General features: G+C 42.4%; 1 long non-coding RNA gene across 1 annotated transcript in view; it reads right to left on the reverse strand.

The window, feature by feature from the left end:
• Positions 1 to 14,827, reverse strand: part of LOC139592969 (uncharacterized) — a 35,372-nt gene extending 20,545 nt beyond the window's left edge. The window contains exon 1 of the long non-coding RNA XR_011680154.1: positions 14,757 to 14,827. This is a non-coding gene — a long non-coding RNA (uncharacterized lncRNA). The remainder of the gene's footprint in view (positions 1 to 14,756) is intronic.
• Between the last annotated feature and the right edge of the window lie 230 nt (positions 14,828 to 15,057).

Genomic DNA, 15,057 nt, shown 5'->3' on the forward strand with positions numbered 1-15,057 from the left:
ACCATAAAGTGACACAAAAAATTCTCAAACATGCTTTCACATTTATGATTCCTTTTCTCCTTAGAGGCAACTAATCTGAAAACAGAAACACCTCAATTATCAGTATTCTTCTAAAGACACATTTTGGATGTGCTTTTGAGTAGGTTCAAGAATTCATTCCCATAAGTCTGAAAAATGCATTTGCTTCATACTATTGTCTTTTTCCTTTGAGATATCTTATTTTCCTTTCCTTGAATTACTTGCACAGTTGCACTTTCCTGCAAAATTTCTGGAAGGGCATTCTGGCCTGATCAAAATGTGAGATCACTAATTAGCAATTACAGAAGGAACTGCACTTGATTTTAAAAATAATTGCAAGCCCAACAGGTATGTAGGAAATATTCTTGTCAGCTTTAACCAACTTATTTTCTCTTAGAAACACTCTGATCTTCCAGAACCAAAACTGTGTGCTGCTAGAGAAAACACTTTTCAATGAAGAGCAAACTTTCAGTCTTAGCAAAGGACCGAGGTGGCTCTGTCAATGGGAAAAAATTGTTTGCTTTATTTTGTTATGGCATCCCTGGTGAGAAAGAGCTGTGTATGCTGGCTGCTCTTTCCAAGCTCTGCTTTTCCTCTGACAGCTCCTGGTGCTACAGGGAACCTGAGGCTGCAGAGACCTCCCTAACAGTCTTCATGAGTCAGTGTTTGCATGCATATCCAACTGCTGCAGCATCTCTGTCAAACCACTCCCATTTCTCCAGGGACCAGACAACATAAGCAAGTGATTAATTGCTTTAAACACAACATGTTACTCATAATGTGAGATCCATTAACCCAACCACTTATTTGAAATTTGTGAATGTATTTTAAATGCATGAATGGCTGCTCTGTTCATCTTTGCATAGTCTTTTGATGGATTACCGACCTTCTCCTTCCTTGCCAGTAAGATGCTGTGCTCTCCAGCTCCAGTCGCACAATGTCCTCATTTCTGAGAACTGCATGCCATGCCTGAGCTTCAGTTACATTCCAAAGACAGTAAAAGCTTGGGGATAAATTAGGTGGCAGAAGTAGTTCTGCAGCTACTGCTTGAAAAGCACAATGATTTGTATTACTTTCTTCCTTTCAGTTTCACTAGAATGTTCTATTTAGTTCTGAGTAGATTAAAAAAAGCACATACAAGAATTGCACAGTCACGAAATGCCAGCATTTCCCCACAGACCAAGTGACTAATGCCATTTATAATTCACATAGCTGAACTTCCAGAAAATATTGCCAAGGGAAGTCACTCAGGCACAATTATAGTCTAAAACATTGATTTGTCAACTACCAGGTTAAACCACTGTTTTTTCAGCCATCCAAGCCCAGGTTAACAACTGGTGTCTGCCTACCTTGTCAGAAGAATCCAGTGCCACCTCTCAAGACGTTGCCTGTAAAGAGTACAAAACAGGTGGAGAGGGTTTCATTGACTTCTGAATTGCAGTGACTTTTGGAAATTGGTTTCTCAGCTCTAGTTATGGGTAGCACTGTTGGGAAGCAGCTTGTTGAATGCAATTGAACAGGTCTGGAACTTTATAACATATTTCAGTAGTGTCTCCATATGGCAAATAACTCTACATCTCAGTTGAGTTTGGAGAGATGCAGTACACTGAGGTAAGGACAGTAGCTGCATCTACCAATATTTGCTCCAGCCTCCGGCATAGCATCAGAGCAGGCTGTGGCAGTTCAAATCCAAGGGATGCTGCAGGACCTGTGGTGCTCATTTGGGCAGGGTCACAGATGAATTGTTGTGTTTGCACACGTTTCAGTTCAGAGCACACAAGGGTAGTTTATACACAGACACAGCTGTTTATCCTTGTCGTATTTGAATTGGAGGTATGTGGTCTCTCCCCAAACTGGACACCGTCCCTCTGCTAATACCCTGCTCTCAGCTGCAAGTTACAGCTTCTGTTGCTGAAATCTGGTGTTGGACTGCTTAGCAAAGTGCAAAACAGAAACAAAGGAGGGTGCTACTTAGCAGAGACCAAGCCCATGGTGGTGTACCTCTATCTGCAAAACTGTTCCACATTCCCAGGGGACAGCACTTGTTCTTAGAGTGTTCTGTTAACTGCCTGACACTTCTTACCACTGAGGTTTGATGAAATGGCTGCAGACACCTGAAGTCCTAAAGAGATTTTTTTTTTTCCTGGCAATGTACAACAATTACAATGTGTCACCTAAAACTTTCTTCCTCCCCAGCCAACAAGACCTGCAAATTACATTTCTGGTTCTTCTGTTTTTCTTCCTTGTAGCTTGGGAGAAAGAAAAAGGAATAAATTATAATTTTTTTTTTAAAGGACAAAAAGGAGACAAAGAAGCACAAAAAGACTGCACTCAGAAGCTTCAGTAGCAAAGGCTATACTTCACTGTGGTTTGAAGTGTTTGGTTTTACCATTCGGTTTGTCACAGCATTTCTCAGAAGCTCAAGATGGCTAGGCCTGTGGTTTCCTCTTGTCAAAACCATGATAAATTGCTATTTCAGACTACAGAACCTAGAGGGAGTCCATTCTGCAGCACTTTAGTCACTTTATGGAGGCCACTAGCTCTTCCCAGCACCCCAGGAAGCTACATCACTCATCTATTCCACCTCTCTTCCTCTCCCATCCCCACTTGCTAATGTTTGCCTGCAGTGGAGGCTTTGGGGTGGTTTTTGGTTTTTTTAGGTGCACAACATCTGACTGCTGCATCTGCTTACAGTGAGATAATGTACTTCTTTGGTCACTGAGCTTCATTCTGTTAAACAGCCAGTACAGAAAACAAGTCAGCCAGCAAGGAAACTGCACCAAAACTGGCTACCAAAGGGTGCAGAGATCCAGGCAAAGGATGGGAAACTGTCTACCAAAAATAAGGTAGGCCCAATACCATTTTACATTAAACTAAACAATAGGACTAAGAGAGTGATTCCAAAACAAATGACACCTGCATTGAATCAGCTTCAAGGTATCATGCAAGGTACCATGAGGAGCTTCTTGATTAACAAAGCAAATTAGGATAAACAATATAGTTCTTAGTATGTCAAAGACTATTGCCTCAGGATGATGTTTACAGAGGTGACATCTGTAAGCTCCCAGCACAGAGAGTTTGCTGAAGGCAGGAAGGGAGTCCCTCCTGGTGAGGAACAAAAGGAACAGAGAATACTTGTCATCTGCTCCAAGTTTCCAGGCAGGAAAACTACACTTAGAGGAGATTATCTTTTACCTGTTGGTACCATATCTCATAAAGACAAGCTTTTATATACACTATATAGAAATAGACTAAATTTTACAATATAGTTAAATGCTGTACATAAGCTCTGTGAGTATACTATAGTTATGTGCAACAGTGGCCAGGAATAGATAGTCTTCTAAGGAATTATAAAGACAGAGGAGGATGCTCAACAGGAACAACCTAGGACAGGTGGAAAATTCCCTTTCTTTTCCATTGTATTCTTGATAGGTCAAAGAAAAGGTCATGCAGCCTCTGAGTACTGCACCTTGACTGCTTACTTGGTCTTAAGGAGCTCAGATGAGCACTCCATTGCCAAAATTCAATGTTCCTCTTGTTTGCAAAGAGAATGTATCTCTAACATCTCTGCAGGTCTGTGGCCAGATGTCTAAGTTGTGACCACATTACCTGGCCTTGAGGAAAAGGGCAGAAGTCACCAAAGCATGAAGCCCTGTTCTTTCAGTAGCAGTTTGAGTCAAGGCAAATAAAATCTGTGTGAAACTGGTGGGTCCTCACCTGTGGCAGCAAGGAGCAGTGATGAGCTGGTGTGCCTTAAGGGTCTCAGGTCTAGGCTCTCAGCTCCCAGGTTTGCTGAATCCCCACTGCTTCGAGTGGTCCTGTCACCCTTACATGTGGGACTTGTGTCGCTTTTGAAATAATTCCTGAGTGCTTTTTAGCAGTGGGAATAAGAACAGAATTCTTTATAAGAACCTTGCAAGCAAGGATTTTTAAGGCAGATTTTTTTCTGCTAGCTTGATGGGGCCGTGAAACCGGTATCCCCCATCAGAGGGGAGGGGCCACTGCCATAAAAGACTTCACTGGCATGGTGCTGTGCCCCAGTCTGTGCAGCTCCACACCCTGTTTTGTTCACTTTCAAAACCTCCAACAAACCACTGTTGGGAGAAGTCATTCAAGGAGAGCATTGACCAGCTGCCCTTGCATGGCTGAGAGCAACTGCAAATCACCTCACTCCAGGTGCTGCCAAAAAGCCGTGCCAGCTTGGGGTGATTTCTGTGTAGCACATCTCTCCTCAGTCATAACTGCCCCATTGCTGACAAAGATGCAATTTTTGGTCTTTCAGAAAAATCATAGACCTCACAGAAGTTCAGAGGGATGGAGAAATTATGAGGGTGGGTCTTTTTTTTTGTTGGGGTGTTTTTTTTTGTTTTTGTGGGGTTTTTGGTTTTGTTTGTTTGTTTGTTTGTTTGTTTTTTCAGAGAAACAGTCATTCCTATGCAGTGACTCAGGATCCTTGCAAAACTCTGGTGCTGCAGAGGTCAAGTCCTGGACACTGCTGCTCTCTAGGCAGTGTGAGAGGCAGAGACTGAGGGTCAGCTAGGAAAGACTCCTCTGCTTCACAGACAGGGACAACTCAGAGTCAGGCTAAAGGGAAAGCTCAGGTCACAACACAAAGTTTTCATGTATCTTGTAACAGGCAGCCCATCCAAATGAAATTTCTAAGGAATGAGGCTCATGCATTTACATCATCCAGCTATCAGCACATCTCCTGAGTAACTTTAACGAGATGCAGAGAAAAAAAATCAAAGTAGATGGGCACCTACAGGTGAGGGAGTGTCTATAAATCTTGGGAAAATTGGCAGCCAGTTGGAAGAAATATCCCAAAACTATCACTCCAGTGAGACAGGCAGGCAAAGTTAATCAGATTAATTAGTCCACATGTAGGCGAGGACCAGCCATGGCTTGTGGGATCCAAGGGAGGAGGCCCCAGACTCAGTTACAGGGGTGGCAGGAATTAAAATGCACGGAAGAGATAGGGCATTGGGCTTTCTTTGCCAAGCAGCCAGCCACAGAGCAAGGATGGCGCTTTTTATTTGGTTGCATACAGGGAGTTTTCAGAGTTTGGCAGTTTTGTGTCAGAGGTGGTGAGTTTAAGGAATCAGGTAAGAATTGGATATTTTTGGAGGAAGTTCCAGCTCTTTCTGGACCAGCAACTTCTTGTTGTGGGACACCAAGTTAGACAGAGACAACAGCTGCAGCAGGTCCCCCCTGAAGCCCTCCCTCCTGAAGGCTGATGATGTCCTGCCCTACAGCAGGTCAGATGAGCTTCATATTTCTGGAATCAGCATAAGCCCTTATTAAAGTGTTTCTGTGGGTGTCTGTATGATGTTACCAGCAGCATCCCACTACCTCTGCCCAGGAAGTGCCCCTTCAGGGACAGAACAAGTATCCACTGTCCCATCTCTCAGCCCTTTGTTTTGAAGTAAATTCAGACTAAAGGTAATCTTAGTTTCAGGTGTGCAAACCAGGCAACACAAACTTGAGCTCTTAACAGCAGCTGCTGGGAGAAAATATTGCAGACCCTACCATTTATCTGAGACTCTGCTGATTCCTCTGTAATTAATTTCTTGACTCTTTCCTTCTTCCTATACATTGCCATGTCTGCCATTTCATCCCTTCTGTTTGAAGTGTTTGCTTTTTAGAGGCATTTCTGTATTTGGTTTGACCACTTCCCAAGCATGACAGCCCTGTAACATAGTTCATGCAGCTTCTCTGCAAAGAGCTAAGTCAAACTATGGAAAGAAAGAAAAGGAGATCTGCCTTTGTTCTCATTTTAATGACAGTCACATTTGTCCTCTCTCATGACTGCTGGTCAGAACTATTTCCCAGCATTTTTACTAATGAAGCTATACTTATAATTGCCCAAAAAACCTCAGGCAAATAAGACCCAACCCTTCAGAACCCCTCTCCACCCACAAACAAGCTGGGCTCCCTTTCTCTAACTGCTGGGGACCTGCCTCAAAGAGTCAGCATGTCTGTAGGATGAATGCAGATGCTGAGAAAGGTTTTCAATTCTCAGACCATACAATGTATATTCCCTGCAGGATTATCCATGACTGACTAAAAAAGAATTTATCTAAGAGTTATACATCAGTTTGCAGATCTAATTTACTATAGGAACATATGGTATTTATCTTTTGACAAGCCAGGGGAAAAGCTAGCCAAACCCAGCAGCTTTTTCATGTGAGCAAGGGACTAAAAAATCAGAATCCAACTGAATATAAACAAAAATAAGTCAAATAAATAAACAGCAGAAACAAAAATACTTATATCAAACTCACAATATCTGACAGCTACAACAGGCTCCTAATGTGAGTTATGTGTATTATAAATACACATATACATATTTTATTTTAAATGCAGCTCATAGGACTTCTATTGAATTGTATGAAAGGGTCACAGTGGCACCTCCAACTTATATATATATAGGTAAAACTCTATAATTCAAAGAAAACCAGGCAAGTAACCTGGAATGAGGTAGTATTACAGCTTTATTTTTATATCTGTCTGTAATGAAAGGTATCTAAGTTCTCCTACTAAAGAGAAAATTGGGAAGTTCACTAATATTTGAAAAACTTTCTGCTGCTCTTGAGACCTCCAGGGACATCTGCAGAAATAAATTATTCCAGGTGAGTTGTGGAACTTAGGTAATTTTTGGCATTGCATGTTTTCTTCAGTCCTGGGAAAGAAAAAAAATGCAAATAGGCAATTAGAGACTGATTCATAATGTACCTCCAACAGCATGCTGCGTGTAATCCCTAAATTCATATGACTTGGCAGCTTTACATCCCTTAGCACATTCTTATTATATATATAAATCTAGCTGTTTATCTATAACTATTAACACTACATTGCAAAATGTTTGTTAATTACTGGCCTTTTACAAGGGCAAAATTGTAAACTATAAGCAACAGTGCACCCCTCAGAAAGGCTAGTTCTTATTACCAAGAAACTTGCTAACAGCAACCTGAACATAGTGTAAAGGCTCCTAACTTTACTAAATAATTTGAGTACTTAAACCTGCAAGTAAAGTCTTCTGCTTGAACCAGCAATGATTATTTCAACTGCAAGAGATCAGTTCTGCTAGCCTTGCACTTACCCATGTGTTTGCCCTTTCTGTCATGCCATCATTACGTTTTTCTTCCTTTTGCTTTTTCCCAAGACATGCTAGAGGTCAGATTGATGTAGATAATTTGTGGGAGCATGGGACTGATTCTTTCCTATCTCTTCACAGTATTTGCTGCTGATTCACCCCCTAGAGCTATTTAATATGTACAAGCCCAGTGTAGTGGTTTTGGTTAGTTAATTTGAGTTTTCTCACTTAATGCACTAAGGAGTGTGGTGGGTTCAGTGCTAGCTAGTCACCAGTGCACTCACTTACTGTTGTGAGGTAGGATTAGGAGAAAGGAAAAGTAGGCTCAAAACTTTAAAAGGGTATAAAGAAAGATTTATTAACATAACTAAAAAGTAATAAGAATCAGAACAAAACTTATAGAATACTTCTCTTCCTCCCACAACCTTTTCTTTCCCACTGACAATGTAAAGAAACAAAACCTAAAATTTTAGCCCGATTAGTACTTCTAGAATAGTCTTTCTTCAGTTCACTTAGGGAGAGAAGTCCTTCTTGTTAATGCTAAGGAGACTTCTCCACAAGAAAAAAAACCAGTTCTCTTGTGGCTCTCAATTTCCTCATGAATAGCAGCCGCCTAGGGAAATCTGCAATTGTGAAGTCCTTCCTATTTTCTACAAGCTTTTCCCATAGCTGTGTTTATGGGCCATGTCAGTTTATGGGGTACTGTTTTAAAGATGAGCTATTCAAAGGCAAAAGTCCTCATTATCTATCTCTAAAATCATCTTTATCTCTGGGAACAGAGATTTTCTTATTTTCCTTCTCCTGGGGGCACAGGACCGCTCTTGTCTCCTTCTCTGTTCAAATTTGTCACAGGATTATAGCTACTTTAACATCTGCTTACTTTAGCATGGAGACCTTTCCTCGATATCAAATCGAACCTTTTGTCTCCCCATGGTTTTCATGAGTTACAAGGAAACAGAATCTTTTCTCTACAGCTCTACAAGAGGATTTTAGCTTATTACCTTATTACCTATTCCCAGACCAGAAAGAAAAGAAAGCATTCCTGGAATTTTTCATCTTTAACATATGTTTTTCACAGAATCGTATACAGCTTCCCAGTAGTTCTACAGACTATCAATTACACAGAAGTTTTTACATCACTTCCATAAATGCCTCCCATACAAAACCACCATACTCAGAAAGGCTGGTTGCTCCTCCAATCCACAAACTGTGGTGCTGTACTGCACCAAATGTTTCCCAGGGAACAAAGGCTGTCCTTCCCAGGAACAGCTAAATGCTGTAACACCTGCCACCAGCTACCACCCTCCATCCCTGGACCTATGATTTGTGCTTCTCGTACCCTGTGGGAGCCCCAGCTTCTGCAACCCCCAGAGCAGAGCTGGGTTCCTGCCAGGGGCTGCCTCCTGGGGAGAAAAGCAGTAGAGAAGTGCCTTGTCCAAACAGCATAAAGTGCATAAAGTGCCTTGTCCAAACAGCTGGAGAAGGAATCTACCTACAGGTTTATGTGTACTCCTGGCTGGCAGCGGGAAGTGAGGACCATGAAGCCCCACATCTGCCTGCTCACCTTTATTTCCATGCCATAGGTGGAAAGTGCCTGTCTCCATCCAGAGAAAAAGATACTCCAACAAGCAAAGTAAGTAAAGAACCTGCTTGAGCCCCTCGGGGTTGGTGTGGCGTGGCATGAATGGGGACATGAGGGAGCTCTCTGTATCACCGAAGAGGCAGCTGGCAGGCACAGCCTTGGGCAGCAGCCATAGCAAGGCATTTTGCATCCCAGCGGAGGGAAACCTCCTTACATCCAGTGAGGAATATACCTGCCCTCTGATGTCCTGCTGTGCTGGATTATTCAGGGGCTCTTTGGTCTTTTTTGTTTCCAGCGAAGGCAGCAGGAGTGGGCAGCCATACCCGCCAGCTACTGAGCCCCAGGTGCCTCAACCACTGCCTTGCAGCTGCCTCCTGCATTGTGGGCCCTTGTCAGTCACTGCCAGATCCACAGGCCTGCAAGCGCAGTGGGAGAACTTCTGCTGTGCCCCTGCTTCTTCCCCTGCAAAGGAGGTGGAGGCTGCTGAAGCCAGTGGGCTGCCAGTACAGCACAGCACAGCCTACATCTGCTCACACACCAGAGCCCATTCCCCATACACAAGCACCACCTAGGACTTTCTCTGAACAGACGTCAGTATGAGGTGTTCTCCTAACAAAACAGTTTCTTCATATTGACTATACAAATAGGAAAGACTCTATGATAGCCAGGATCACATGTGCTCATGTGAAGCAGGAGGTCTTGGTTTAGATTTGGGCTGCTACCTTTTCCTTCTTGTGGGTAAAGCCATTAATGTAGCAAAGGTATAATACTTTTACCAGTTTCACAAGTTGCCATATTAGCAAAAGCCCTCTTTTTGTTAATCACCCACATTGGCAATTTCATAGTAATAGCAGTTAAGTAGTAGTAGTAGTTAAGGCAGCACAATAATGTTTGAAAACACATAAATTCTCTAAGATAGCAGCTTTAATGTAATGTTAAGAGTCTCATGTCTTTCAGGTTGCAAAAAAGTAGGCTTAAAAAGCCCTGTTATCTTAAGCAAAAGTGAAAGTTCAGCCCTGGAATTTTACAGGAGTAACGTGTTCAATCTGCCTCATATTATGAGCCAGCCAGACTGACAAAGACAAGGCTAGGAGAAAGCAGGATGTAAAATGATAGACCTCTGCCACTTAGATTTTTATGGGACAGAGAGACAAATTTCCAAAAAGCAGGATGTAAAATGATAGACCTCTGCCACTTAGATTTTTATGGGACAGAGAGACAAATTTCCAAATTTCCAAAATTTCCAAAAAAGTCTTTTGCCAGACTTCCAAACCTGTGCACACCAACATCCAGTGCATGTGGCACATCAGGCAGTACCTCTGTGCCTCTGTGCCCCAGCACCCAGCCAGTGATCCCAGGCAGAATTAAGGCTGCATGGATCATAAAGCTAAAACACAGTCAGAAAGCAAGCTTTCATTTCTAAGAGAGACATGTAAAACTGATTTCAGTTAATCAAATGAAACAAAAACAAAACAACAAAAAAAAAACCTAAGAAGATTGCACATTTAGGTTTAATTCAGCCAGTGAGCAGAGATTTTCTTTTTTGCAGAAAGCAAAAGTTGTGTGACACAACTGAGTCACACAGTTGTGCACACAGTTGTGTGACACAATTGTGTATAAACTAAAAACAAGATAAATCTCAAAAAGCCATCAGATTTATTTAGCTCTCAGAGGTTCAACTCTTTTGCCTACTATTGTCACACAAGTTTATGCATTTGCACAGCCTATGTTCAGTCTGTGACTGAGTAAATTCTGTGCGGATGAAAATCCTTGTCCATAGCTGCTACACCAAAGAAGGACAATCACATGTGTTTTCTTCTTGTTTCCTCAGCACAGACCTGCAGCTCTCCGCCAGAGACCATCAAGGTAAAGACTAAAACTAATTTTCCCTCCCCCCACCCCCACTCTCTGGGGCAACTGAGTCCAAAACATCCACATATTAGAAATACAAAGTGTCCATCATGTTCCTGCAGAAGAAAGAAAAGCCCATAATCAGACAGTTTGCTTACGATGCAGAAAACACCAGTTTAAGCCTAGGTACAAAATAAGTGTATGCACAAAAAACTGAGATGCAGCCCCACTCTTAGGCAGCCAGTGGCCAAACAGACTGCAACACACACTCATAATTTCTTAGGCTAAGCGTAATATTGTCTGGCCCAAATCAGACAATTCAGGACCCTGAACCTTGTGATGTTGTCTCAGTGAATGTCCTAAGCTACTGCACAACTTATGGCTGTAGGGGTGTTTCTCTCTCCTTCTCCTTCTCCTTCCCTTCTCTACTCAGCTTCTCTTGACTTACTGGCATGTTTCCTGAAACAGTTTCAGTTTCGTCATGACATTTTCTAAAAGTCATTTAAACGGACTATTGCCAACCAGGTTCAGTAATAAAGAAATCTCCAGGTGAAAAACAAAGGGAGAATTAATACTTTGAGGCTTAAAGGATTTTGGTTAATATTTGCACTATAAAAAAATGGCAGATGTATCAACAAATGGCTAAGTCTCTGTTGGAAAAGAATAAGGTTTCCCCTTCCAGTCTCTCACTGCCTCTAGAAGGAAGAAAAAAAAGAAAAAAAACCAACTCCACAAAACCAAACATGCCCTCTCAGGCTGCACATTTAGTTTCTGATAAATAAGAATGGAGCAAATGGTTGCATTGCAATGCAGGAAGGACTGGTAATATAAACACGCTGACTGTTCATTTTACCTCCGTGTTTTGGGGTTAGATTTAGGAGTTCTGGCAATGCACCTTAGAGTAATTTAAGAGGTAACTCTATAACTTGGTGTCTGCCCTGCTTCTCTATCCAAATTAATCATCCTGGAAGGCAGGGTTGGGGAACAGCCACTTCTCATCTGTTGCACTTCACAGTCCTGTGTGTTGTTTGTCTGTGGCTGTTTGTGTGTATTAATATGCTGAGCTCAGAGAGGCAGGAGCTGAGTATCTGTGGTTTGCTGCCTCTGCTTTGTAAAAACAGTGCATTTTAGCAGAGGGTAAATGAAGTTGCCCCTTGAGTCCCTGATGACAATCAATCACCAGAAACCCTATGTACTGCAGAATGAAGTGCTGCCATTTAGCAGCCTGAGTTGGTTTGGTTTTGTTTCGTTTTTGTTTTTTGGGGTTTTTTTGGTTTTTTTTTCTAACAAAGATGACATCAGTAAAGCAAAAGTTGGTGCCCAGCAGATAAGTGGGTGTTTAGCAGAAAATTTTGAAGAAAGTGGGCAAGGTGACAGAAAAGGGTGTGATGAAGTGAACTCATCATTTGTACCTGTGAATGTGGGATTGACTGTGTGGGAAGAGGAGGGGGTGGAACTGTAATGGGGAGCCTGCCAAGTAACTGTCTGGTTTTGAGAGTTTTTGGTGTCCCAAGGAAAAGCCACAGAGCGTGGTTTGAAAACAGTGCTTGCAGGGATGTTAGTGCAATAGGAAAGATGCCCCTTTTGAGTGTTAAACTTGGCCTGTGAATAATGGAAGTTTTCACATTTGCTCCATTGGTGTGTGGGATAAATCATTCCACCTCTGCACTTCAGCCTCCCTACTGATAAGAAAAGGCTGCTGATAACAGCCTTTCAAAACATGATGACTGGAAGGACTCTGGAAGATGTGACTCAGAGCAAGTCTTGGTTAGGCCTATGTGTTTGAAGGGACAAGGGATGCTCCAGACTTCACTCAATGGATTGAGAGCCACTCACTCAAGAAAATTAAGAGCCTACCTATTCTCATTTCACAGGTAGATTAAGAGAAATACTGCTGTCCTTCCATCTTTGCAATCATGACATGGGGAGGAGAGAGCCATGCACTCGATGATAAGCAAGTATATGCTGATGGTTCTGCTCCTTAAAATTTCTGGAATTTTTACGTCTCAAAACTTTATAAAACCTCAAATCAGAATTTATTTTCACTGAAGTGTTCTCATGGTCAGGAGATCTTCCATGCAAAGCAGAATCTAAACAGACAATACGATTTGCATAAACTTGGAAAATTCAAGGCAAATTCTGCAGGAATTTTGTTTTAACATTGTCCTTCTTCTAGGCTTGAAAAAGAAAAGCTAACCCTTTGGAGATTTTAACCCATGAAACAGAGACTTCTGTTTCACTTACAGAGTGTGGAAGGTAACTACAAATGTCTCCACAAACCCAGCAACACTCACTCAAAATACTGCCACTACTGCAGACAACAGAGGACAGCACTATAAAGCCAGTAGTTAATCACTGGCTTCAGTACCTAGTGCACTCAAATCAAGAACATACGGGCAAAAAAATTTTTGACTTCTGGCTCCAAGTACCTAATCAGTGCACACTGGCCCTTTAGATTTAATGAGTCATCCTGCTAACTATTTAATGCACAATCACCCACAACCCATTAGCAAACCCCTTCAGGAGGCAAAAGGAGGGACAATTCTAAACAGAGTTGGGAAGGCATTTGCCCACACAGTCTTACCTCCTCCTTCACTAATGGCTTTTCTTTCTCTTCCCTTTGTTCTCAAAGACAACATCAGTTGAGGGCTGCTGGGGAAGGTATTAGTCCTCACTTCATCTCTGGAGAGGCCAGGGCCCCTTCCAGGACAGTGCATCTCCTGGACAGCCACACACACACACTGCACTTGGGGTCTTAATTACCTCCCAGACCCTACAGTCTCTCTGGCAGCTTGCTGTGACTCCTGTCCCTCCCTTTCTTCCTCTGTTTTCTTATGCTTTTTATTCTGCAAGTCACCCTAACTCACCTTCCTTCAGTTCCTTCCCTAAACACCCCATATTAAGTCTTTTTCAAATCCCAAATGCTCTCCCTTCACATACATCGATAAAATGTTCCATGAAACTCTCCCTTCTTGCCCATCAGCTCCCATTCCCTGCTTGGGTAGATGTCACAGAGATGATCTGCCACAGGGATGATTTCTCCTGGGACAGCCCTGGGGGGAGCCAGAGCCCGGGCTGATGCAGGCTGCCCGGCTCCATTGGCACTGGTCTGTTCCCTCATGTGGTGATGAGCTTCCACCGTGTCAGCACCGCCAAGCGGGGCTGTGGGTTGTTGAACTCTCCAGGTGTGCAGCCACAGCCCAGACAGCTGGGAAATGACCGTGGATTTACAAACCAAACACTGAGTGTATTAGTCAACAGGCTATACCAGACCTGCTCACGTCTCCAAACTTCTTCAGGGTATAACCATACTGAAGCCTTGCTCTTTCTATCTTACCCCTTTTCCTCCTCAGGAGCACATTGCCAAAAAAGATTCTACGAATTCCGGTGAACTGTGGTACTCAACTGTCAGCCATGATGTAAAACACAAAATCTCTGTGATTGACAGCAATTACCAGACAGAATATGCACTTACCAGTGTGCCCGAAGGGAAGGCAAATGTCACCAGCCCTGAAGAGCATAGTAAATATGATGATGTCCTGGTAACTTAAAAGGTATTCTTTTGCCTGAGTGTGTGCAGCCATAATGACCATCCCTCTGCTGTTGGGTTTTCAAACAAATACCTATCTTGTTACCAAGCTTACTCATTAGGCTACGTCTACCAGTCATTTACTATGAGACAAACCTTTCCATGAACAGCTGATCAGAGAAAGAAACATGGACTGGGTACAGGACTTGACAATTAAACCAGGAGGAATCAGTAGCAACTGCCATCATAGGACAACGTTCCTCTGTAGAAAATTAGGAGCTACAATATTTTAAGCAACCAAGGCTGTACGTTTTTCTGGACTTTTAGGATACTTCTTTTTTTAAAGGGGCCTTAAAGAACTACTGCTATAAATCTCAAAAATGCAATAATAACAGGGTCTTTCTGTTTGGAGAATGTTTCATGTTTTATAGGAAAGCATAAACCTTGTGTTAGATGCACTTACTCTTGTCCAAAATTTCTCTGACATGCTTGATTTGTACAATGCATAATTTTTATTTTAAAAGAACTCATTTCTCAAATTCCCCCCTCCCCCTTCTAATGTAATACTACTTAGCGTGAAGTATTAAAGTTGGAATTAAATAAAAAACCTGAAAACAATAAAATCCATGCAAAACAAATATTACACCCACAAGAAAACTGTTGATACTGATGCTGATAATTACCTCTCAGTGGCAGGAGTCCAGGTACTATTTCCGTGACACAATGCTTCCACAGCTCACTCCTGTTGGAGTCTCCAGTTTGGCCTTCTGCAATGCTAGAGTACCACCTCCTCACAGCCCAGCCCCCCCTCTGCAAGCAGCCTGGACATGTGCAAAGGACTAAAACCGGGTATTTAGCTGTTTACCAGAGCTCACAAAGTGATTATGTCCCTGTATTCTTGCTTAAGCATGTTTTTCCGCTCCCTCCATTTTTGTAACAAAACAGTATGGAAGAAAATGTTGAACAGTTCTAAGTCTTCATTTG

This window comes from Agelaius tricolor, unplaced genomic scaffold (assembly GCF_023055355.1).
Source record: "Agelaius tricolor isolate 1412-34295 unplaced genomic scaffold, bAgeTri1.0.p SCAF_9, whole genome shotgun sequence".
In the NCBI taxonomy this organism is placed as follows: Eukaryota; Metazoa; Chordata; class Aves; order Passeriformes; family Icteridae; genus Agelaius; species Agelaius tricolor.